Source organism: Prorops nasuta, unplaced genomic scaffold (genome assembly GCF_024137725.1).
Source record: "Prorops nasuta isolate Cenicafe-Biocafe unplaced genomic scaffold, Cenicafe_Pnas_1.2 PNAS00009, whole genome shotgun sequence".
Classification (NCBI taxonomy): domain Eukaryota; kingdom Metazoa; phylum Arthropoda; class Insecta; order Hymenoptera; family Bethylidae; genus Prorops; species Prorops nasuta.
In genome coordinates this window covers 5,530,465-5,553,681 of record NW_027116806.1, presented here as the reverse complement: position 1 = coordinate 5,553,681, position 23,217 = coordinate 5,530,465, and the positions used below count along the sequence as shown (strand labels likewise).

Here is a 23,217-nt window from a genome sequence, read left to right as displayed (position 1 = left end):
AAACATAATACCCTTACCGAATTTCCATTCAACGATTAATTGTTACGCCATTAAAGCTGAAACCATCAACCAGTTTCTCGCGTGGCTCTCAATAAGTTAAATTGAGTGTGAGTAATATTTGAATTTGCGAGCTCTCGTGTCGAGCATTCAAGACTTCTTAATGCTCCTTATGCGCCATTGAGAGGTTGCGCCTCCTTAACTCAAAAGCATTGTGTGCGAGCTTAATTCTTTTCTCACAAACGGTAATCATGAATTATTCTGATATTTCTCCAAGCCATTAACCTCGATAAATCTATTTTGAATTTGCCCCATCAGAGGTAAAGTATAATATGTGTTCGTGATAAAAGTTTCTCGTCGAAAAACAAGAGAGAGAGAGAGAGAGAGAGAGAGAGAGAGAGAAAGTATCCCAATTTTTATGAATTGCTGCAATTTAATTTTTCGAAGAGTCTTAATGGGCTTTAATTATGTAGAAACAATTATCTATATAGTATGTGTGTATATATATTATACTGTGTATGTATAGTATCTCTACTAAGATTGCTCTGCCGAAATTTCCACCTTCATTCACCGCTAATCCGTAATAATAGTAGATCGATGTGTCCTGGATTTGGAGACGCTAAGCTTCCCACATTAATTAATTAATCGACGTTCTAATTGAATTGCAATGTTTAGCGAATCACCCATTCAAATGATGGCCCAAACTCGACTATCATGTTTTCCTCGGTACGTGATATTTTGCATGGAATTATTTTCATTTACTCTCTATTGAATTAATATAACACACACACATACACACATATATATGTATAGTAGATCCATTTACCGAGCCAGTATCAATCTCATTCACGTTTTGCTAATTAAGCCTATTTGACTCTGTGTTAATATATCTTTTTTTTTCAATTTTATTTGAATGTGTAGTTATAGTTTCTCAAGTTTTTTGTATCACAGCTAGTGCCAAAGCGTGTTTGCTTGTCTGCAGGATAATATTAATGACCCTTTTATAAGGAGCGTGATAATGAATCATATAGCGATAAGGGAGGTTACATAAAATATTGGTTTGAACAAAAATTGATATCCGAAAATATTTGCTCCGTAATAAAATGATTACTTTTAGTCGCTGGACCAATGCAATATCCTATCGCGCTTTAATTTAAAAAAGACATAAAAGTTTTGAAAATTCAGGGGGCTCTTTTAGCTCTTGTCATCCCAAGCGGTAACAGATATGTGTTTAATCCTTTGAATTCATATGTCGCGAGCAGTTCTCCATTTTTAATTGAATTTTGTCATTGGCGAAAAAAGTAATTTGTTCATTTTATCTTCCGGCGGAATCACGGATTTCAATTGAAAGAAAGTTGAGCCAGTGTCTTGCACAGATCGCCGGGGTCACTTGCCAACTTTGCCAAATGCGATGGGGCTTATTTCGTGTATATGTGTGTGTGTGTGTGTGTGTGTGTGTATGTGTGTGTGAGGGAGATAGAGAAATAGAGAGACAGAGAAAGGAATATCCTTCAAATCATTTGACAAGTTGGGCCAAATATAATCAGATTTATAAGATCGGATATTGCCCTGTAAGTGTGATGAATATTAAGGAGTGCAGAAGAAGAAGAAGAAGAAGAAGAAAGGAAGGTAGAGCTTCATTTTTGTGGAAGCACGTAGTATAAAGAGTTGTCGGTATACATAAGACTGACTCGCCAAGGCGGGTTCAGCTCAATTTCTAGACAGAAAATTAGACTTGAAATGAATGTGGCTCCGGTTCTCTTTTCCTTGCTGGACGCTCGTACGTGCCTGTCTAGGGGGAGAAGGCGAAAACGAAGAAAGCCCAGGGAGCTGCGACTGCCTCTGCCTGACAGAACTTGTAGAGCATCGCGCTTTAATGAGGCGAGACGCGAGTAGCGAGAGAGCAGCGAGCACCGGCGTAATCGTAAAGTAGCCAAGTATTACTTTCTTCGAGAGAGATTTAAAGTTTGGACAACTGTTTTCGGACGTTGGAGACGAGACGACGTCCCTGCTGTAAATAATATGCTAATCCTTACTGGCTCTCGATCTACTTTGACTCTTTCCCCATCTCTAAGCTCCCGAGAGGCTGATGCATGTTATTCAGCGAGAAAGACAATAGGAATTCCCGATAGTATCACCCAATTCCTATATATACGTCTTATATTATATATATATATATACTATACATATATGTATATACGATAACTCTCCAAACGCTATAACTATAGTTCTAAGATTCTCCTTTGGTCCATGAAAAATGTGAAGCGTCGAGATGGTAATTTTTAGGTCGAGCGGTACCGCGCAATGTATTTCTGACTGCATGGATGAGGAAAGTAGCAATTAAGCTCTGCGGTTAAATATCGATCTCGTCAAAAGATTTAATTGCGAGAAAATTTGAATCTATTAAATATAGATATACTTTATCCAGTTTTCAGGGAATATTCGTGGCTCGAATCCACTCGACAAAATACTATCCATCTGTTTGCCGCGCGACATGACAGGCAGAAAGTGAAAAATAAAACGCAACAAAAACCAAGACGCCCTGAATGAAGTGATATGTCCATTAAAAAGCTCGATAGCGAGTGTTTCCATGCAAGTATTTCGAAAAATCAATAGTCTCGATTGTACCTGAAGAATTGATGTATATATATATATATATATATATATATATATATATTATGCGTTTACCCGCGTGGCAGGGCTGATTCCTGATCGAGAAGTTTGCCACAGTTGGCAAAGGCGAAGAGGGAAAAAGGTGAGTGTGGAGAAAAGTAGAATAGCCGTGGATTGAAGACAGACAGTCTGCAGTATATTCTTATGTAGGCCTAGCAAGCTGAGTTTCGGCAGCTCGAGAGAAATTTACGAGCAACGAGCTGATGGGGTTTCCATGCTTACTCCGTAGCCTTAGCCTAATATCTTTACAGGCCTCCTGAATCTCTCCATCTCCCTTCTACATTTTCCTCCGAACCCCTGGCCCGACTCTCTGTGCTTGGCAGCCTCTTTTCTCCCACTTCCTTCTCGATATCTTATCTTACTGTTCTCTCTCTCTCTCCCTCCCTCCCTCTGCCTCTCTTATCTTCTCACCGTAACTTGCTCAATATCAAATATTTTTTCACCCTTTTCAAGCAACCGAATCTCTTAATTCCTCCATGCTTGCCTTTTCCTGGCTATCTTTATTTTCTCTCTTTGCTTTTTCAGTTCCTGGACCATCTTTCTTCCCCTTGTTCCTTTTGTACGGCGCGGCGCGTTAAGGAACAAATCGATAGCATACGCTGTCTTTATTACCGGTTGCACGTCGACCGCTGCGATTTATGACGCGACCCAAGACTTCGGAAGCTTCGCTTTTCTTCTACTTGTACATTCCGTAGTAAGACGCTCGCTGCCCGCGCGCTCTGCTCTTATTCCCCCCCCCCCCCCCCCCAACATTAATAAGATTAATAGATCTTTCTTTTCCGACCAAATCAAGTTTACATTAGAGCTATCGTATATCGGAGCTACGCTAGCTGCTGCCCAATTAAACTAATTGGCAACACTTTCCGCCAAAATTACGGCAAACAATATTGGAATGATCGCGTAATTATTATAAAAGCCTGCTTCGATCAATCACCACCTTGAGATAACGTTGATGGCCCAATGTCCTACTTGAAGAACCCCTGTGGCCACACCTTGCGCCTACTACCTGCACCTATACTTCCTTTTATCGATGGAGAAAAAAGGGAAAAACAACAGATCCACTTATCTCTCCCGAGCGATAAGCCAAGTTTATTAATTTCATGCCAAATCCCAATGATCATATATATATATTACATAATAAACTTTTGATGCTTTTGATTAGAGTTAATTTGCCGAGAGATGCTGAAAACTGTTACGTTATTAAAATGGCAATATCGATGAGAAACCTGTTGATACTTGGACTGGCTCGAGTGTACTATAGCAAGGAGATCCTTGTAATATTTTCCAAGCAATAATTTGGAATTCTCCAGAAGAAGCTGCTGCTCTTTAAATGCACAAATATACTTTTAGATTTATTTTATAGCTGAGACAATGATAAGTTTCGTGACCGCAACAAGCAACGTTTATTAATATTCTACCCCTGCGCTTCTCTGCCAAATCTCCTCTCTCTCTCTCTCCTTCTCTCTCCCTCACCATACTTTATACCCGTTACAATTTCACCAGGGAGAGTGCAGCAAGTTTTTAATGCCGTTTCGACACCGGCACAACTGTATCTGTTATTTAATGTCCCCGAGTCCCTTCTTTCATTGCTAATGCCGGCGAGTCGATAATGCAAATTATTCCGGATAATGCAAGATATCGTCTCGATAGTATCTGTAAATTGCCAGGAATCTGCATAACTTAAGAACAAAAAAAGAAGAAGAAACTGTAGCTTCATTCAAAGCCGAGTTGAATTATTCAGTTTTCTTTTAAAACGATCCCTTTTTATCAAATCTCATTTTTAACCACGTCGTACGTAATACCTCAGGTCAGAAAGAAACTAAAGATAAACAAGATTTTCTATAATATATATATATATATATATATACATGTAGAACACTCTATATTGCAATATAAATAAAAAAATATTATTCGTTATGGTTTAGCCGTTGTTTTTATCAGAGATTAGACAAATGTTTCCGGGATGATGGTGTTTTTGAGAGAGAGAGAGAGGGATAGAGAAAGCTAAAGGTAATCCTCTTTCGAATACTAGTAGCATTAATAGCACTACAGGTATTTCTTTGGCTTATAAAGTTATGAACGGCAAGTTTCTAAAAGCATTCACGTGTTTATACGGCAGCCGCTTCATTCGATATCATTGAATCCCTTTAACAGAGGAGAAAAAGTATCCAGGCTTTCAAGTTTGACAGTTCTCACCATCAGTCGTCATTTCCCAAGTTTTCCAGTTGGCTGGAGAATTTGTTATAACGTATAATATATCAGTGTCTCAGGCTCGCAGGCTTGTGTAATTGTCCGCAGCTTCTCATTCAAGTGACTTTGGGACTCTTCATGAATCTTGGCGATCGTAAAGCCGGAGGTGAAGACAAAGCTTGACAGGGCTGCAGAGTGGAGTGGTCCGAGTAGCCACACACGCTCTTCACGACCTCCATAAGTTTTCACGACTTCCGTCCCTGCCCTGTCTTGCCCTGCCATGCCCTCTCCCCTATTCCGCTCTGCTCCATCACTACCGGAATGGATCTCCTTTCTTTCGTCGCGTCTCTCGTAGCTTCGGCCTCGAGTCTCGAGATGCGTATACCTACTCTTCGGCCAGCCAATAGTACTATATACCTTCGCCTCTAGCCGAATATGCGTCAATCCAATGAAACACTGCAACTTCTTGCAAAATGAAATTTTCAGCGTAGCTATATCCGAAGCTGGAAGCACCAATAAATTAATCATACCTCATCTTCCCCGTAAATCTAATAACTTTCTCAAATCTTCCTTAATATTTGAGATTACTTTTGCGAGTGATGTGGAGAAATAAGTGAGCTCTTGACTCATCTATATTCTAAAACTATGTTGAAATTGAAATCTGGTAAGGGTTGCTATATTATGGCATGTATTTCCATCACAAATAATTTCTAGCAGTTTCAAATATATTTCTATACAATATATATGTATTACAGTTTTATATATTTGGAAGTTGGATTGGCCGTTCAGCACCTAAAACGTCGATGAAATTATCTCATGTCGCGCGATTAAATCCCCCCTCCCTTTTTTCTTTCGTTTCAGCATGGCAAATGTTATCTATTTAATTTCCTCTCTCAGCCCTCTAACGCCGCCATCGCCCTTATTCTTCGGTCCTCTCCTTGTCCGTTTTTATCTCATCCACCCCAAACAACTCCACAGCTCCCCCTCTCTCAATGTCCGCGTCCCTCTTCAAGCATTGTTTACGTCACACTCAAGTTTTATCGTGAGAAATTACCGCTTATTTTACCTATGCTCTTTTTCGATCGAAATAATGTATATATATACATATATATACGTATACACGCGTGCTATGCATGGACAGTTGACGAGCAAATCCAGATGCAGACTCTTTAGAGACCCACCTTTAAATGGAATCTGTTTTCGTTGGAATAAAAAATCACGGAGCACACGGAGCAAGCGCAAGCTTGACCTGCCTGCCTGCCCATCTCAATAGAATTAGTTCCCTCTTCTCTAGGAGTTTCAACGCTATCGCGAATATTATTTTCTCCCGCGCTTGGGGATATTATTTAAATTGGAATTACTTTTCTCATTATAACCCATCCAACAGGAAAATCCCCCTCTCTCTACCGAGCTTACTTTTACTATTTCCATTAAGAAAAAAGTTTATCTGTGACAGGTGACAGTACGGCCAGTTCTCACCTTATTCTCTTTATTCAAGCCTGCCTAAGCTCAATTGGTCCATTCTTGAACGCGCCGCGTCCTTTCTCTCACTCGTTACATCCTGATGAAACTCTTTCTACTTTATATATTATATTGCAGGAAACACACACACACACACACACACACACACACACACACACACACACCAAACGAAGCATTCGTGTATCTATTCAACATATATATACACCAATATACCTCGCCTGTATTATTATAGCAGAAAAATTTATTTTATACACTATAGACACAAATCTGCTTATTGAAATTCTAAAGGCCGGATCGGTCCGGCCTCTCTCTCTCTCTCTCTCTGCATTGATTGAGAATTAAGAAGAGAAAGAAAAGTTTCGCAATGAAACGACGCTAAATCTGTTTCTATAAATGATTTCCCTTAGTCTCGCGCGGTTTTTGCGAAGTGGATTTAAAAGTTATAAAGTTCGATTAAATATCCGAGTCTGCGTTAGATTTGCCAGGAAGCGTCTGAGCCGAACCTGAACGGAGCTTGTAAATCTAAATTAGTAGAATTAGCCGTGAAGGCTGTACCGCCGGATTGTACGCGGGATTAACATAAAATCAAGTTGAAAGTTGTTGAATAAAAATGGAGAGTTACAGTTTTTCACTTTCGCCGGAAGACACGGAAGGAGAATTATAGAAATAAATATGGAATTGGGATTGTGCGGGAGGAAGGTGATTAAAACTTGGAGCACAGGATCCGGATGATTGTTTTTCGGCTATGTATAGGGAGATATCGCAAACTTTGCGACGATGGAGGAATGTTATTTCGATGGGTGCTGTAAATGTTACAATGAAAGATAAACTTCTACGAGTCTTTTGTTTGGATGTTCGGTGAAGAGCTGGATAAGGGGGGGGAAGGGGGAGGGGAGGGGAGGGGGGAGGTCAGTTACAATGGTGAGACTGTGAAAGCAACTCTGATATGTATTCATAGCGCGTTAAGCGTTTTCCCCAATATTGCTATCATCACCACATCAAGAGGAAAAAATCTAAACAATGGTCCGACATTTTGACAGAGGAGGGTGAAACAATGCTCTCTCTCGACCAAACAACACCTTGCTATTGCACCCTACGGCTCTCCAGCCCTATAATCTACCGTGTCCGGATTTCATAGACACTTATTCTATATACTATATATATATATATAGATATAAGAATGTATATATCGGTACACAGTGTATACATACACATATATAGAGCGAGAAAGAGAGAAGCGGAAAAAGTTAATAACCGAAAGAGAGCGTCGTTGAGTCCAGGAGATATAAATGCCATAGGGATAAAGTTTAGAACACTCAGCAGATTCGCATTGTGCGAAATACATACATGAAGTGGTATGTACCAGAGACGATCGAGCGCTGCGGGGAAGGAATTTTTGTAGACCGGATGCTACTAGAGTTCTATTAGAGCGGATACTTTTAATACCTGCGGCATTGGGATTTGTTTGCCAATGACAATGCGAAAAGCGAAAAGGGCTGGAAAAGAGGCTGAAGAATCGTGTCTGGCTGCGCGCGGCGGAATAGTAGTATATAGAGCTGGCAGCAGCAGCAGCAGCAAGCAGCAGCAGGTGGGGATTGGGAGAGGCCAGAGAGGGGCCAGCACAATGGGGGAAAATTAATCGCTGAAATCTGGCTACAATGTAAAAGAGTCGCGAGGTTGGGGGTTCAGTAGGGTTTATGAAAAAAGGTATGACTCCTCCTCCCCCTCCTCCCTCCCCTGCCCCTCCCACCCCAGCCAACCCATAAGTCAGCGATTTCCTCTGGTACATTGAGTCAGCGCCCACCACGCGAGCGCCATGCCAGCCAACTATCTTAAAACTTCTTATATGGGCTTTCTAAGCTATAAGACGTGTCGCGTATGTCATTCCATTCCATTCCCAACGCTAGCGTTATCTTTAAACCATTCCATATAGAAGCCTCAAAAAATTAGGAGAAACATTACCACCTTATCTCTCTCTTTCTGCTCCGCTCACCAATGCCAAATCTTTCTCCATTTTCTATACGTGTGTGTATATGTATATGTATATATATATATATTTTTACAGAGCCAAAGGAGAAATTGGAGCTTTTGTCAAATGCCACGACATTTTTAGCAAATATATAAAACGCCTAATGAGAGAATACGAGTAGCGACAGTCTCGTACTTATTGAACTTTCAGCTGCAATTAAAGAGCAATCTCTCGAAATTAGAAGCTGCTTTGTCGCGTAGCAAAGCACATCGCGGGACGCTCTACGCGTGCAACAGGAATTTCCTTCTTCCACTTAGCTTAGTTCTAGCCGACGCGACGCCTCGAGAGCGGCTCTTGAAATATTGTGTCAGACGTTAACCTGGTTCTGTCGTAAAGCCGCCAACGATACACATAAATATAATAGTATATGCGTGCGTGTGAGCCTGCACGAAAATTCGAGGTACTCTGTATAGCCACAAAACTGCGAAGCTATAGCGCGCGCCTAGCTTCTTTATGTACCGTTCGACAGGCTTGAGACGATGGAGGAGAGTCGAGGAATAATCCGGATTATTCCCTCATTTCAACGGCTGCATATTATTCCCTTAATGAAAGAGGAACAGGTGGTGAAAAAATTCCTCTGGCTCGCGGAGATAAAGGACGTTAGGATTTCGCTATTATTGGCAGCTACTCTGCATTCTGCTTTTGCTTTCTATCGTTCCGTCAAATATGTAACGGTATACCTGAATATATATATATATATATACCTGCAGTACATGTGCATGTAATAATATCCGCTTTTATGCCAAGATCGCTTTATTAATTAAACAAACCTTTTGACCTTTTCCTGCAGCAATGCCTCAAACTCTTGGTCAGCGCGGATCTACTTTATTTAACTGAACCGGGCACAAATAGAGCTCTTGTATAAACCACAGCACTCCGAGCAGCCACGAAAAGAGCTTATAATGACCATTTACCATCCCTTTTAGCAGTGTCCACTCAACGTCCCTGGACACCTGCAAACCACATCAGTAATACTCTAAAATCTAATTTCCCACTCTCGAAAACTTGATAAATCTTCTCAACACGATTATAATTATTTATTTAATAATTTCGACGACAAACAGCTGGAGGAGGAAGAAGATGAAAATGAAGAAGAAGAAGAAGAAGAAGAAGAAGAAGAAGAAGAAGATGCATGAAGCGAGACATTGAGATTTGAATGATTCAGGAACGCGTGGTAGCTGCTTTTGTTTTTTATTACGCGTCATCAAAGTGATGAATCGATTGAACTACTGGCACGAGTGAGAAAGCCGATCGACCGTATACGTTGGGAGTTATTAATATGGTCCACGTTCCAAAAGTTTTACCCTCATCCTGCGTGATATGCGCGCGCGAGCGCGCGCCTACTATTATATGGACTCTGACAACAAACGTGGTTATACGCGTGCGAGGCAGTAAGGCGCGCAACTGTTTATTGAAAAATAGAAAATTCTTCGTCAGCTATGGACTATATAGGTTACAACCACGCGTAAATTATATACGAATGTTAAATTACTTGATGAAAAAATTACCCGAGGAATTTTTAACGTCTATCTATACTATCCGATATTGATATACAATAAATTATAGGAAACTTGCCGTATTGTAAATTAAAGCAGCTTAAGCGAGTTAATTAATGTTCACCCATGTAGCATTATTTTATATAATACTCGCAGTATAATCAATTTTCCAATTATAAATTAAGACTATGGCAGAAAGCTACGAATTTGTGCATATCAGGAGAATATCTCAATCGAGAAGGTGCACGATGCTGGTAAGGACGAAGGAAGATTCAGATTGGATACCGTTGTAGGGTGGCGGAGGGGGAGGAGTAGGAAGAGGGGAGGGGGGGGGGGAGGGCTGGGGGCACCGTATAGAAAGTCTTCAAAGTCCAAACGATATTCCAATAATATGCCGAGTTGTTCCCGGTCTGTTCGGTTCGGGGTGCAAGTTTTAGCTCGGAGAGAAGAAGATTCAGCGGGAGTCAGGGAGGAGAGTAGGTGGTGAAAGTTAAAATTCGTCGAAATAATATTTCGATGATATGCCGAACGGCGTCACAGCTGGGGCGCACGAGCAAAGCTTCTGCGTCCTGCGTCCTGCGTCATACAAGATTGTTAAAGCTCCGTCCGCCAACCAACACCAACCAAGCAGGCAGCCAGCAGCAGTACCAGTGCTTGAGAAAGGGGCTTCGGCTTCGGCTTCGGCAGAGGGGACTGGTATAGTGAAACAGCTGGCACACACTGGCGACAGCTCGCCCGTCACTAACTCAACCGGGATACACACGCGCCATGTGCGCCAGATACAAACTTCATTGATGTCGCAAAGAAGGAGACTTGGCCACGCTTCACTCAGATTCGCGCTCCTCGATCTATATATATATATATATATACACACACACACACACATATATATATATATAGTATTGCATTCCTCCACAGCAAAAGTCTCGCCTGAACAGGCTATTCCTATTCCTCGTCGAGGATAGATCCAGATAGATCACCCATTTCGCTACCAAGTCACATCCCGATAACCCAGCGAACAATTGACTGAACGCCCGGCTATACTTATACGTATATACGTGCTCTACCTGTAGTAGTGTGCGTGATATAGTATATATACGCGTTTGCTCCCCCCCTCCTCATATATTTTACAACCAAAGGAACAGAAAAAAGAAACGCTTTTAAACACACGCTGCGAACTATACACCTAAAATACTTATCGTTAGCCAATTTCATCTGACCCAGTTATATACCTATACCAGCTGTAGTAGAATCTCTCCTGTGGTGGTGGCTCTCGATAGAGTGGGAGGGGAAAAGCAACCTTTTTAACCTTTTTAACACGTGCTGCGAAACCCCTAAAATACTCAACCCAGTTTCTCATCGGCCATAATATACGAATATTATATTGGTATATATATACAACTTTCCTTCAAGTATTCGTTCAAAAAAATACTGATTTTTTTTATCAGTTTCATGCGTCGAATATTGATTCGAAGCTCGAAACATTAGGATAGTTGGTCGCTGATGAAAATACGAGCGCTTGGGTGATGGAGTTTCCTCTTGTTTCATTTATAGTACAGTGTATAAGATACCTGGCAGTTATAATGGCTATGCATATAGATAAATATGGTCAATTGATACTTTTTTCTGAAATTGCTGCTATTTTATCATTTCTTACACTGACTTTCAAATGTTGTTGCTTTAGTTTAAAGAATTACGCGTAGTTGAAATATATCATGCAATAGTAAAAAAAACTGTACACAATTTCCTCAGTGCTTGAAAAACCAGTGTAGAATCTACTTGTGGACATAGTATTAGCCACAAGTATAAGCGAGAGCCTTATTGTACCTAGGAACATTTGTTAATTTTGCTTAAATCAAAAGAATATTTTTAGCCAATAAATATAAATGAAAAGCCAGCTAATGAAGTTTAAAAAACTAATGATTTATGCATAAAGTAAATTCATAAAAGAATCTCAGTAAATTACTTTGCCCAAGTTAAAGAAAGTTAAAAAAAAGTATTTCAAGGTACAAGGTTATACCTTAATATAGTTATATAGCTGCAGAACGAGTATGAGAGATTTTTTGCAAAAAATTAAAAGAGCTTAGTCGAGATCGATCGTTCGATCGTTAAAATAGATACATGGCATAGTAGCTATAGCAACGCGATGGAACATCAAAGAAACTTTAAAGCGCGAACTCGGTGTCGCTTAAACTCGCGCGTCGGTAATTGCTATGGTCCGCACTTTTCAGGCATCCCATGCGCCACTCGATTTAAAGCCAGCCAGCAACGAGCCAAAGGGAGTTTCACCCCGTGTATCCTCCATGCACTTCGCGGTCAACCATGTAAATTACTTGGATCCAGTTTTTCGATCCCTGATGCATATAGCCAACGAAACTTGCTTGAAATCCCGCGCGAACGATGAAAATTCAAGCATTACGTTTCACTGCTGTTTCTCGTGCTCTCCCTGCACTGTATAACCCTTTTTAAAGTACCTAATTCTTTGAGAGAACGAAACATTACTCTCCTTCGCGATCAAATGGCGAAAGGAATTTGCGCGCTCGCCTGGATGCTTTGACGCCTGATATTTCTAGTCGTAATTATGAGCTAATTATTTCCATGGCAGCGTGTAACTGGAGCTTTTATTCCTTATTAGTCGGTGGCATATTAATTCCACACAAACGTCAACGAGGAACTTTAACGTTTCTGCGAGTCAACGCTATTTCTTGAACTCGATCGCCCGTGTACTTGTGTAATAATATGTATATATGTATAGGTAATATGTAGCGAGCAATATGTATAGAGACGGTGAATGAAATGTTTTACTAAACGTACAACGCGATACAAGATATTTCAATTAATTAAATTGAATACTAATATAGAGGATATAAAATGGCCATAACCGCGTAATGGACAGTTCAACACTCGTGTACAGCCAGAGCAGGCTTATTTTAATAAATTCAATAACCAGCAGATCACATTGTTCGATTAATCTTGTTTGGGGAATAAGGGGATCCGAGGGGAAATTAACGCTCGATTGCGAAAAATCATTAATAAAACGAGCTATCGCGTTAGGCGAGGCGAGATTGAAGAAAATTCGGAGAAAAAGGATTATTTCGTGAAGAAAATTTGCGTTAACTCGGTTATTTTTAATCAGGAGATGCCCTTCGTGAATAAAGTGACTCACGCTGGACCTAAGAGACTAAGAGAGACTCTTTATGAAATCCATCATAAGGCAGTTGATCCTTGGCAGGTTGTAGCGTACGGTTTATACTCGAAAGCAGACGTCTATTAATTTTCAGACGCCAGTGATGCAGCCCTTGACACACTAATGTAATTACAACTTTGTAAGATAATCAAAGCCTCCCTGCTGCGCAGGATAAGAACCATGGCTAAAACTCGAATGTGCCTTGGCCCAAAATCACACGTACCATTATTATCTTTGACCAAACATAATATTCGATACACTATATAGCGCAATCAACAATTCGCACAGGGACGAACAAATACCCGTGCACTTTGCGTTTCTCTCTTTCCATTATCACTCTCCGATTCTCTTTTAAACTCAACAGTATATATATATATATATATATATACAGAAGCGATAAATCAGATAAATGCAAACGACGGGACGTGTCCTTGTAATTATTATTCAAATATTTGTCGATTTCAGCGAAAAACGAAGATTCTCTTTTCAAGAGAGGCTAATTGGGAAGCAGAGAAATTAGCGTGGCTTGTTCGTGAAATACCGAAGGTAAAAAAAAGCTTTGGCCGTGATATCCCGGTAGCGGCGGTGGCGATGCGATGGAGTTGCGAGCTTGCGCTCTCTCGTTCTCTCTACTCTGCTCTAGCGAGGTGCTCCGTTCCGTTGCGGCGCGTACGCCGTAGGTCGGTTACGGTGGTGGAGGAGGACCATCGCGGCACAGCCGGCAGCAGCCAGGAGGAGCAGCCAGGCGGCAGGAGCGCCAGCCAGCCGCGAGCGCTCGAGTCTCGACGCCTCCGCTACTCGAACTCGACTCGACTCGACTCGACTCGACTCGACGTCGACAGTGTACCGGCATTCGGCGAACCGCGCGGTCGTGTCCTAGATCCTCGTGCAGTCCTCTTATCACGTGCACGAGGCGGGCGCGTACACTCGCCGAGTCCTCGCGGCTATCCTCCGGAGTAATCCCAAACAACTCGCACCTTTTTACTCGATATATATATATATATATATATATATATAACACCACTCGCTCGCGTTCACCAGTGTACCCACGCGGCCTTCGCCAAAATTCCAGATGTCTCCGATCTTCCTGCTCATTCGACACGTGAGTCCTAAAAGCGAAAAGCCACGGAAAATTCACGCTAGGAGTCTCCCCGACCAAGGATATTCCACTCTCTATTTTCCTTTCATTTTCTACCCTGTTTTCGCGTACAACGTTAATTATTATTGTAGACGGTGAGGAAGAATAAAAAAAGAAAAAAAAATAGAATCTTATCCGAAGAAAATTCTCAGTCGCGACTTGCGCGGCAAACTTTTCAAGTGGATGATAAAGGTGTAGCTCGCGCGCTGCAGTGTTCGCGGATTTTCAACCGTATATTAATAAAATTAATTGAAAATCTGTCCAACTTTTTTGTACGCGATATCGAACGATTTTTCTGCGCCCTTCGTTCCGTGCATATATGGATATCTGAATTTTAATCAGTTATATCGGTTAGGGTAATTAAATAATAATCAAGTTCTGGTAATTATTTAACAATCGATATATTAGTGGAATATATGCAGATGACCGCAATTTGTTGAATTGAAATAGTTGGCGATTGAGTTTGAAAAGATAATTAAGTGAATTGTAGGTTTCAATTGTATAGCTTATTTGGTTATAAGGTCGAGAGAGAGAGAGAGAGAGAGAGAGAGAGAGAGAGAGATGGAGAGAGAGAACATGTAAATGGCACGCGTGCTGAAAAATTAAGCTCGTTCCAGCTCCTAGATCACGGCTTAATTCCTGAGACTCATTAAGATACTGATCGAGCTGTAATTAAAGTGCAGATTTTGTGCAGGCGAACCATAAATGGGCTGAGAACTCTAAAGTATATACCTACATGGACACGAGCTTTCTTAATTATTCAGTTATATATAGATGATTTTATACATGTGCCAGGAGCATTGATCGATCGTTGGAATTCTACCCGGTGCAATTATCGTAAAAATGTTAGTTTTCAGGGATGAAGGGGGGGGGGGGGACACGTGAAATATTTTCCATTAAAATGCGTGATACGCATGGGCGCTAATAAGTATAGCGCGTATGGGCAGCTTTACTAGCGGTAGGCCAACTAATTACTTTACGTGCCACTGCTGATTCGTTTGTCATTTACACGGTTAAAATATTATGCTAATTTATAACTGGCTTTGCAATTAGCGGGAACAAACGGCTTTTCCCCGCATAATTATTGTAGTGCAGTAATTTAACTGCGCATTAGACGTATAATATACATATAATAATTCTTTAATTGAACCGACTATTATTACATTGCACGAGTCACAAAGAGACTGGCGCTCGCGTTTCTACCCACCGAATTGTCGAAACGCGTTAATTAGCAGCTGCACTATATATACTTATATACAGCATGGTATATTATACATATACTTCAGTAGAGATAGAAAGAGAGAAAGGGGGAGATGGGAAAAAATTCAGTTAGCGAGAGAGAGAGAGAGAGAGAGAGAGAGAGAGAGAGAGAATTAGGTGGAAGGAAAAAAGGTCAATAATAAATCATCCCCATAAAATTAATGATAGTCGTTTGTCCTTTTGTTTGATATTATAGTGGTGTAATGATGTTCATTGTATTATCCATAACGTTGATCCCGTGAAATTTGCCTACCGCTAAACGATCTCTAAATCCGCCGTGCGGTGCAACCGCACAATACGCTGTTTCTCCCCGTCTTCGGTTTACCGGTAATGAGCAGTTACCCCTATAGTGTTGCCAAGCATTTTTCCATTCCTCCTCCACGACTTATTTTAGCCTTGCCAGCCTCCGCGCGCATATCGTACACTCTATACAGTACTCGAGAATATATATTTTTAAAACAATCAATTGCGTCTCGAGCTATTCGTTTGATCGATTGATTGCTTTATCTCTTATTGCTATTCATGAGCGAAAAGTTTGCTGGACATGATCGGTTAGCTACCGCAGGCTGTTTACCGAAACATTTATTCATTTTATGGCGCTATGGCATGTACCTACTATATATATTGTATATGCATAGTATAATATTGCTTCCTGCATCGCCCGATGCCACACGCCAGTTTATTTTCATTAACGTGTCGAACGATATATAATACCACCACCGAATCCAGTAATAAGCACCCGTTGACAGATTCGCGCACTGATTCTTAATAGTATACGATTCTTGGTTTTTTTAAAAGGATGGCAGTTGGATAAGACAGAAAATGCTCGATTATGCAGAACATATATATATAAGAGCACGTGATTTATATTTCTTTTGCTTATGTGTGTGTAGCTATGATTTAGAGATATGTAACCGTGAGACGTTTACTTTTAGTATCGCGTCCAACTCTGTATAATACGACCCATCACCGGAAGTAGTAATCAGCAGCAGTGTGTGTGTGTGTTGACAGATTCGCACGTTGTTCCTCAGTACTCTATGTATAAATTCGTATTTTTGTGGAAAACCATCGTGTGAAAGAGAAATTAGTTTATTTACAATATATATATATATATATATATATAACAGCACACGATTTACATTTATTCCGCCTGTGCGTGGATATAATTTAGAGATACAGCCATTAAACGTTTATTTGGATTAACGCGTCGAACAATTTCCGCAAGCAGTAATAAGCACCTTCGTTAACTGTTTCGCGTGCTAGTTTTCAATACCATTGAAATATCTGTGTGTTTTTATAGGAAACAATTGAGTAAAAGAGAAAGTTTATTTACAATACATAAGGGAGCGTACGGTTTATATTTCTTTTAATTGTGTCCGTGGCCATAAACTAGAGATACAGCTGTGAAACGTTTTATTTTGGTTAACGCGTCGAACCATAAACGGAAGTATATATAGTAATAAGTATCTCTTATGCGATATTCGCGCACTTTAGCTCTAAATCCCGTAAAAATCTGTTTTTCGAAATAGAGAGGGAAATGGAGTAAGATAGAGAGCTTATTTACAGCACGTAAGAGAGCGCAGCGCGATTTACATTTCTTTTGGTTTTGTGCGTGTGGTCATAACTTAGAGATACGGGCCGTGAAACGTTGATTTACAGTCGAATGAAGATCACGGGCCTTTTCGCATAGCTCGAGCCACTTTTTCCTATGGGTACTCTATACGTAGTTTTCCTTTTTTCTGCCGCGTGGAACGCTGCAAAACGGAAAGTATTATTTGGCTTTTTTCGCGCGCGGGCTACCTGCAGAACTTTTGCGGCCTGAAAAACTTCAGGATTTATTCATTACAGCTGCGTTGTTACCATCATACTCGCGTCACATACATCTCCGTGAGATATGAATGCACCTTGCGCACGTTGCACCCCGCAGGTCCCATCACTGTTCCGTTCGAGCACTTCGGTCGGACCATGAAAACATTTTTCTACTACATTAAATGGCAGGAATGCACCGGACATCAAGAAATACCGAAGCCCCGCCCGCGCTCGCTGACATAACACAAAACACACCTGCACACTTGTGCGAATCATAAATCTATACTTTATAATATACCTTCGGTTTGATCAATCTCCCAGTCTTCCTTTTTTGCATAATCGATCGCGCGTCGCTGCAAATCTTTTAATCTTCGTTCAACGAAGCTTCCGTCCGTCCGATATATAAGCATTAAGGGACAATATAGTTTGGATGATTTTTCCCGGCCGGGACTGTGCGGTGGCTCAATAATGAAGCTTCCTGGCTGTCTGTAATAGTAAGACTGCATTACGAGCCGCGGTACTTACAGCGTCGCTGGCATCTTCGGATGGTGCTAGGTTCAGTGGAGAATTGATAACATAAATATTGTGGCGGACAGTAGCCACAATTTATAGCCATTGTAATGACCCTTAATGTTCATGAGTAGTTTGGCTACAAAGCCCTCATAACTCTTACGCGAAGCAAACGTTGCTAATTTTCTTGCGCGCCCCCCGTTGCTGCTGCTGCAATGTCTGGTCTTATTCGTGCACTGCTTATACTACTAGCTCTGTCCTATAGGCTTAGTCTCAACTCGCCCGAAGAAAAAGGCGAAATTACAATTTCATTAATGGATTTTTCCTCGTCATCATATATATATATATATATATGGAAATAATGAATTTCATCATTATATCAATGCTATGTATTATATCTTGATTGATGCACAGCTGCGGGACTTTGATAAATAGTATTCTTGTAATGCAATTAGAGGGAAATGCATCGTCCTCCCTTTGCCATATCAGCAGAGAAGGATTCAAATGCGTGCGCTCTTCAAACGTGGTTTGATTTATGGGCCGCACTGATAAGGATACGTAAGACTTCTTTTCAAGGAATGACGGAAAAGAGAATAATGGCCTTTTTTCAGCCTTTCAAATGGCGGCTCAAAATTTTTACCTATAGTACTCGCCCTCTGGAGAATGCATAATGTGAACTCAATAAATGTGCTCGCGGTTTATCCATTAAACCTTTTCCCCTTTAATTTCATCGTTAATTGAATCCAAAAAATAGCACGGTGGTCTTGCTGAAACTTTTTGCTTCATTCAAACCGATCTTGATCTTGCGTGGTCTTCAGTTGATTATTTTAGTCTTGCTCTTGTAAAAATTCGAGATTAAGATTCACTCGGAATATCACTAAATTTTTAACTTATTCGTTCGATCTCGTCTGATTTAATTTATTTTAATTTATTCGGGTTAGCAGCATTAATCACTTTTAAATCAATGCAATTATTCCGTTAATTATCGAAAATGAAGTAGACGTTTATTTATAATTTACATAATAATTCTCATGACAATTCTTATAAATTATGGTCAGAGATTCTTTATAATTTAATCAAAGAAAATGTATGCTTAAAATAAAACTATTCTCGCCAATGGAATATATGTATATTACATAAAGGAAAATATTTTTCATTATACTGACGAATTTCAATGGCTTTATTATATCGCCGTAACTTGTTTGATCGGCCAATGCGTGTTTACATATTGATACAAGTTTTTAATTTCAATCATTCCAACGTGATTTGCCCGGATTGGATTTTTATTAGTTTTTACTGATGGCGATGTTATTTGAGAAGTTGCGGTTATGCAATCCCAAGAGATGATGGAAAAAACCGATTTTAAATTCTGTCCACGACATGCAGCTGTTGATTTTATGCTTTTCAATTTTCTGGAAATATGCAATACTATAAATTAATGGGTTTTTCTTTTTTTTCTTCGTTCGGTCCTTCTGGAAAGAGCAGGAGGGCGAGATGGATAATTGAAATATAATTTAATTGCTTCATTATTGTGTTAATGTAATGAAAGATTTCACGGCATTTTGTAGCATATAATTCATGGAAAGTGCACGGCAACCTGTGCGGGACGGGATGTATTATAGTTTTTTTATTGAAAGTAATGAACTTGAAGAGCCGGATCTATGTACAGTTGAGGGCAGCGAATGTAATCCATACAAATACCACTATCATTTTTCTAATTTTCCCTTTCTTATTCTTCTCAATTATGTTATACAGGTACTTTTACATACACTTTTATTTAATCATACTTTTTATGAATTTGTTTAAACAAAGAATAGATAAAGCAAGTATTATGGAGGTTGTCTAAAACTACAAGTGGATCCCTTTTAAATTCTATAAAATTATATTTTCGAGAATTTGAAAAAATTTATTACACTTTTCTCAAATATTCCATTTCATTTGTCTGTACGTTCAATTTCCGATTCAGGCTGGAAGTGCAGTATTCGGACCGGAATGTTGACTTACGATGCATTTTGAAAAAAACATTGTACGTTATTTCTGACGCCCGCATATCGCTAGTCCGAAACTCATTGTTGGCAATTTACATGGCTTGAGTTATGTATCTAATAAAAATAAAACGACCTATTTTACCGAAACACCCTATTTTCACCTACCAAGAAGTGTCAATTATTTTTAATCAAAAGGAATTTATTTTTCAATACAAAAATCCATATCTGTTTAAAAATAGACTTGTAATCAATAAAACAAGGATTTCCGGACTAAATACATTCGGGTTGGCAGTATGAGAGCTTGGGAAAAGTTGTAAAAATTTTTAGACAGCTGTGTATAATTTTAAATTTATTTATAATTACTTAGTGATACCTATTTTATCTTAAAAATCATTTATTCGTTCATGTAATACACGAACAAATTATTTAACAATTTTACTCTAATCTTATCAAAATATATATTTTTTCGCATTTATTGGCTAAAACGCAGAGTGTCCCTCTATCTCTTACATTTTCATTTCGATTAGGCATTGATTGTGTTTACGTAATAAAACTAATATTAGAAATTTTCAGTGAAAATTTTGATAAAAAATTTCAAAAGCCATTGCGTTTTATCAAGCGTGTTTCAACTTACCTTTGTTACAGCTAGTCCCCATAGTTACCCCATGTGTATGTCCAACAAAATAAAAATACCTATTCGAAAAACATAATTTTTGAATTTTAAAATATTTCGAAAACTTGATTTTTCAGGATATTAAAAAGAGTTTAAGTAGTCTCTAATCGAGACATCCTATATACGTATAGTCCTGGCGAAAACGGAAGCTAGGAAAGTGATGTGTGTTTGTGTGGAGGACCTGTACAGGAAGCATTCGCTGCACGCAACTATACATGGCATATACTGCAGTGAATACACTTTAATATAGGCTAACCATAATCAGACTAAATAAGCAGATTCGTGTGAAGCAAGCTCCCAGTAAATCATTCGGTAATTCGGCGATTTTATCGTAAATTACCAGAGCGGAAAAGTTTGGTCAACGAAAAAGAAAGACTATATACGCGTTGTCGGAACTATTTAACGTTCTTAAGCAAGAATTTCCTTCATTAGTCGATCAAAGAGAAGGAGAGAGGGGAGTGGAAGTAGGGGTACTATAAATATTGAATTCTCGCGAGGAGAGTTGCGCTTAAATTTTTTATTCGAATGATGGGAAGCACCTTGGCCGCATGCGTGATGCATTTTATGCCGACACAGATCATATATGAAAGATATATGGCGTGGTCAGCTTGGATATTACCAAGGTATTCGTCAAATATTTACGTAGAAACGCGTATGCTCTCTAACCTGATAGAAATGATAGAATCCTCGCACTGCTATGTGTTGATTACAAAATGTACATTAAGAATTGGAAGATTTCCACTTCCCACGTATATCCGGCCTTCGACTTAAACGTGAATTGGATACCTCAAGATAATACTCTTGATGAACTCAAACTTTACTAGTTAGACAATCTTCAAATTTGAATGAGAACTTTATTGAATATAATTTATGAAGAAATATTGAAAAATAAGCAAAGCGCATAAAGAAATGATTTATTTCACTGGAATAGATATTATTGGCACCTTATTGCAGTTTTTTATTACCTAATTATTTTACCCTTTCTCTGTTTACTATCCAGTTATAGCTTCATTGAAAAATATTTATTTTTACCTCGAGTTTCATTTTTCAGGAATCATTTTAAATCGTTAAAATATCCTCTACCAATTCACTAATTAAAGTTTTCTAAAAATATGATAAATGTATTTATGAATCTGCTTTTTTTTATTCCAATGAAAAATTGAAGTAAATCAAAGAAATTAAATTTTTCCCTTCCCTGCAGGAATATTAAACAATTTCACTTGGTGAAAATTTAAGGTATATATGCTTTAACGAATAAAAATAAAAATTCTTCAATGGTACTAATCAATATAGTTTATTGCAGTGAAGTACGTTATCTTCTATGATTTTCTAATTGTTTTTAAATATTTTATAATTGATTGTTTGAATAAAGATACAACATTTATTGAAATTTAAAGATGTTCCGGCTAGTACGGTATAAATCCACTTAGAGTGCTTCCTCTCAAGAGTCACAAGCTCCCCCATTTTGCTACCGATCTCACTTTCACGTGTGCTGTAAAGTTGGAAAATTTTTCGATAAACGTGGCATGTATAACTATAGTACATATATGTTGCGTGTTCCTCTGGTAGTGCACAGCGGAGGAGAGACAATGATAAGTAAGGCTTTGAGCTATTCAAGCGGGAGCTATGTATTTATACAGCTTTATCGAATACATCGTTCATCACTGTCAGGACGAACCAAGGAAAACCGGTATGAAAGACTAAATTTATTTGACTTTTTCTTTTAAACGAAACTTCAGTTCGCTACGATCCACAGTCTCCTCTATTGTTTTTATAATAATCTTAATTCCTCCGAGTCTCTTATAAAGATTGGACAATATTTAAAGGATAAGCAACGAAAATGATAAACTCTGGTGGAAAAAGGTGCAAATTTTTCGATGCTGAGTCTTACTGGAAAATTAAAAACTTTCTCTGTGGCTCAACCGCATTTGAAGAATTATGGCATTTTTATCTTCATTAAAGTAATCTCATGAAAGGGAAGGTAGTATAATGGTTACACGCAAAAACTGGATAATAACTGAGTTCTTCGCTAGAACGAATCCGCAAAGAATGCAGTATTATAATGACTTTAGAGGCAAGGATTTTGATAATTTTCCACTTATTGCTAAAGATGAGTTGATATCTGTGATTGATTGAGTCGTAATGGTAACTGCTCGTTTCGAAATAATTGAAGGATAATTGCGCCGAGCTCCGGTATCCGGTAGTGTTGCGCCTGCACAGGTAAGGAATTCAGCTTGAAAGATTTATGGTGGTGCTGTCCTGGCTTCGACGTGAGGGCTGAGGGCTGAGGGCTGAGAGCGAGACGCGCTCAGTTCGGCACACTCCTAACTTCTATATATATATATATATATAGTATAGCTATACTGGGGGGGAATTTTTATACTATATATAGTACGCATTCACATACATACTCATTTATATCAGTTAGATATGGTAGACAATCCCTTTGTAGCTAAGCTGCATCCTCGTGAAATCGGGAGAAAAGTTTTCAGGAACGAACACGACTTCTTTCATAGGCGCTCCATTATGAGAATACTGCAGTAATCCCTTCTGTTTGTTTTTCTGCTTTACCCCGATTATTTAATCCTAAAATTCCGGCAAATATCGCATTTTTCCAGCCACTCGTGCATGCGCAAAGAAATCGTGGCGCTTCCTGAAAATCTGAACAAATTAGCTTCCGCATAAGTTCTCTGGCACATTAATCAATCGATCATTAGTCAGCATGTCAGAGACAAGCTCCTTCGTACAATTTATTTTCATCGCATATGATGGCTTAATCCAACTT

General features: G+C 39.3%; 1 protein-coding gene across 1 annotated transcript in view; it reads left to right on the top strand.

Annotated features, from left to right (window-relative positions):
* Positions 1–13,923: 13,923 nt before the first annotated feature.
* The window catches only part of LOC136776110 (lachesin-like), a 29,217-nt gene continuing 19,923 nt past the window's right edge, over positions 13,924–23,217 (top strand). The window contains exon 1 of the mRNA XM_066731479.1: positions 13,924–14,156. The gene's annotated coding sequence lies outside the window, so the exon portion shown is untranslated. The remainder of the gene's footprint in view (positions 14,157–23,217) is intronic.